Source organism: Nuphar pumila, chromosome 8, assembly GCF_984573655.1.
Source record: "Nuphar pumila chromosome 8, dmNupPumi1.hap1.1, whole genome shotgun sequence".
Taxonomy (NCBI): Eukaryota; Viridiplantae; Streptophyta; class Magnoliopsida; order Nymphaeales; family Nymphaeaceae; genus Nuphar; species Nuphar pumila.
This window is the reverse complement of record NC_143256.1, coordinates 80,721,292-80,725,287: the sequence shown is the minus strand read 5'-3', so window position 1 is coordinate 80,725,287 and position 3,996 is coordinate 80,721,292.

Sequence of the window (3,996 nt, the reverse complement as noted above, 5' to 3'; positions counted from 1 at the left end):
TTGCATATATGTTGTTACTGCCTTGCCATTGCAAATGGTGCTCAGGTTCTTGCTCATTGCATGCACTTTAGAGGCATCCTCGTGGAGGATACAAGAGGCACTTATCGCTCTCCCTCTTGCGACAAGAGTTGAGTCGGGAGCTTAGCGATTCTTCCTCATCTAAGAAGAGTGATACCTCGCAAGGATCTTAGTTCTTCGAGTGCGTAGTCCTGCAGTCGATTTGGGGTTCAAGCAAACTTCTTACCGGGGGGTTTGTTGAGAAACCCATATCCCGTCTATCGAGTCCGGTATCGAGCCATGCAAGGCATGTAGATACCCCGATTGCGGATGAGATTCTAGAAAGTCGCATGTTAAATGTTGGCACAAGTTGTTGGCTGTTTCAAAAGATAAAGAATGTCAAAAGCAAAGTTTAAGAAACATTACATCTTTGTGAAACACTTATGTTGAAGCTCCTATTGAGGAGCTATACCCCTTTTATCCTAGAATACTTGTAGTCATGCACAACACGCTAGCACTGCGATGATCAGATGAGACGGTCGTGCAACCTCGAATAGTGTTAAATGCATAATGTTGTAATCACTTAAATGGTGACTGATCGCCTTCACAGGCTAGATGCCCGAGTGGTTTAAAAACCACAGCATAGGATGGGTCATTAGTTAAGAAACCCCTAACGCACCCATTCGTTTCTTGTTGTCTGTGAAGGGAGAGGATTGAGCAGTACAAAACTCCAATGGACAGGTTGTTAACAACCACCCCATGGGCAAAGATTCAGCCTCCCCAGTCATTGGAGTTAGGGGAAGGGACTACCAAACATTATCCTAGGTGGTAGATCCCATGGACTTCTGTAGAAGTTAGATACATCCGTTGCCACTTACCTGCCTTTGGAGAATCCTCTCTCGGTTAAAGTCGTCCCCTTAGGAGTGGACTCAACTAGCTATTCAGGTTATTGAAAATACATAGAATAACAAACGCCCAAACTAGTCTTAGTTGTTTCTATGTTTTGCCTGCGCGTACCCGTAGAGCAGTAATATCGAAACATAAAGTCTGTTCACACTGGTCGATGGGTCATGAGACTTGCTTACTTGCTTATTGCGTACTAGTTCATATCTTACGATCAAATGAATCGTCATGCTATGTTTGACAGTTGCACTGCTTACCTGTTTGCACTGCTTACCTTTTTAATTTCATATATGTTTTAAATTGTGTAACCTACTGAATTAAATGTACTTAATTCAGTTTCCTGTAGTCTCGCTTGTGCACCTTCTAGTTTTTCGTGAAACTAACCCATTCTATGGGTATAGGTGATGATTAGGTACACCACGGGCGATGGCAAGATGGCTTCAAGACTTTCTTCTTCTTGCTCTTAGCTCGCATCCTGGACGTTTTGGGTTTTATAACGAATTTTCCTTGGGATATCCAAATTTTGTACTATTTAAAAACTTCTTTTAATGGAAGTGGATTTTCCAAGTGTCTTGCAAGTATCATGATTTATGCATTTTGGTTCTTTTAGCTAACGTGCCCAAAGTTGTCAGCTTGGCTTTCTGAATTTAACAAAAGAATAGACTTCTGTTGATTTCATAAACGAACTCTAAAGAAAAGAGATTTTTTCTAGTCTCTTGCCTATTTTTTGAAATGTTCACAAGTTTGAAATTTTAGGGTGTTACAACTTAGTATCAGAGCTAAGGGAAGCAAGGATTCTTGACCATTGAGCATCTGCATCGCGCTGTGAGTATACATTTTCTCTTGCTTAGTAGGTGTATTTTGCATTGTTAAGCTAAGTGACTTGACATGTTCTGCTTATGTACCTGCATTGTTGAGTTTTTGTAAACTACTCATGTTAAGCATGAATAGTACTTATGTTTTTGGCTTTGTTTTTTTAGCTTCTTGAAATTTTTGATCTTTGTATCTCTTGTTTGCTTAAAGGATGGTAAGAAACTCGAACGAAGAGTCGACTGACGAATGGTCAGATCAGCGGGGATTCGTGATGGATTCCCTAAGTACCTTAGCAGCGGCTATGCGAGACCAGATTCGTTCCCAAAAGAAACCAGTGGTCATTCCTGAACCTAACCCACATACCGCAGTAATGTATGAGAAGTTTTTGAAGCTTGACCCCCCGATCTTCGACAACAAGCCCAACCCAGACATGGCTAATAACTGGGTGAAGGAGGTGGAACATGTGTTTGAGGTCTTGTCAATCCTTGATGACAAGAAGATGTTATTTAGGACCTTCAAGCTGAAGGACAATGACCGCAGTTGGTGGGACATGGCTCGGGGTGTGCAGTTTCTGGGAATTTCACCCATTCCTTGGGAAGCTTTCAAAAAGGCTTTCTTGGAGAACTACTTCCTGCCTCATGCGAGGGAGAAGAAGAAGGTGGAGTTCTTGGAGCTTAGTCAGGGCGATTCGAGTTTGATGGATTATATCACCAAATTCCAGAGTTTAGAACCGTACTGCCCCAACCTGTTCACGGACGATCGTGAGCGGGCAGGAAAGTTTATTCAGGGACTGAAAGAGGGGCTCATGTATCAGGTCCTAACTAGCATGCCCTCAACCTTCTTTGCGGTAGTTGCTGCCACCACTCTCTTAAGTGAAGCCTAAGAGCGTTCTAAGAGTGTACACGGCAGGAAGCCACCCGTTGCGGGTGGTGAGCCGAAGACACCATCCGGCGGCTCAAGCAAACTGTCGTTCTTTTCCGTAAAGATCAAAGGAGGAAAGAAATAGTTTCCTCCTTCGAAGCGTCAGCAGCCTCAGGGCAACCCTCAAGCTAGGCAACAGGCTGGCAAGGTATGCCCTAGATGTTGACGATCTCAATATGGGCAGGCGTGCCTGCTCGAGACAGGCGGATGCCTATATTGTGGCAAGATGGGCCACCACATCCACGATTATCGCAAAAAGGCGGCTAATGACCTCAAGCAGAGCAGTGGAGCACCTCTGCTCCCTCGGCCACCGCAGCAACAACAGTATCAGTCGTCGCAACCACAATCGAGCAGTCAGAGGAAGGCACCGGGATGCATCTACACCGCCAAGTCCGAGCAGTTGACCAAGGGAGACCTAGTGCAATGTACCATTTTTGTCGTTAACCAAGTGGCCTTTATGCTTTTTTATTGTGGTGCCACACAATCTTTTATTTCGGTAAATTTTGATGAGTTTTTGCATATACCTGTAAAACCCTTGCATAATACCCTTAAAGTGTATAACCCAATTGGGAAAAAACACCAGTTGTGCGGCTGTAAACACCCCAAATTTTCCTCATCCATTCTCGAACACACCCCTCGTGCAGTGCCAACCCTGGTAGGTCAATGTAGGAGTCCAACCCTGAGTCTGTGTCTGAAAACTATCATTTTACCCACTTTTATTAGGAAAATTACCATTTTACCCCTAGAACATCTCAAACCTCAGTCAATCGAAGTCAATCAAGTTCACTGGTCAGTTCAAAACAGTTAGAATATATGTCATTTCAAGCTCATCCGAGCTCACAATGAACAAACCATTTTCATTTCTAACCATTTCTGCCAAAATGGGATCATTTCTTCAGAAATCAGCTCATTTCTCACTTAAATCCAAGCCATTTGTCTCTGAGTTAGTCATTCCTAGCCAGTTATATTCCCTAGAGTCTAGCTTGAGCTCACCAGGAGTTCAAGTGCTCCAGTTTCAGTTCAAAACCATTTCCAAGTGTCCAGGAGCCCATTTTAGCCTGTTTCAGCTCTTTCAGCTGAAATCGAGCTGTGTTCAGTCGATTGAGCTAGTGTTCGAGCTTTGATTTTAGTTCATCTCAGTATTACTTACCTTTGTTTCAGTTCAATCCAGATCAAACCCCAATTTTTAGTGTCACTCTGGCCCGTTAGAGCCCAAAAACCATTTCTTGAATCATTTTGCAAATTTTAACAATTTTAACACTTTTTGAACTGGTACAAGTGCCAATCGGGGCCCAATATCCAAAATTCTTCATTCAGGGTTAGCATTTTGTGTGACATTTCATGTCATTTCTCATCATTCCA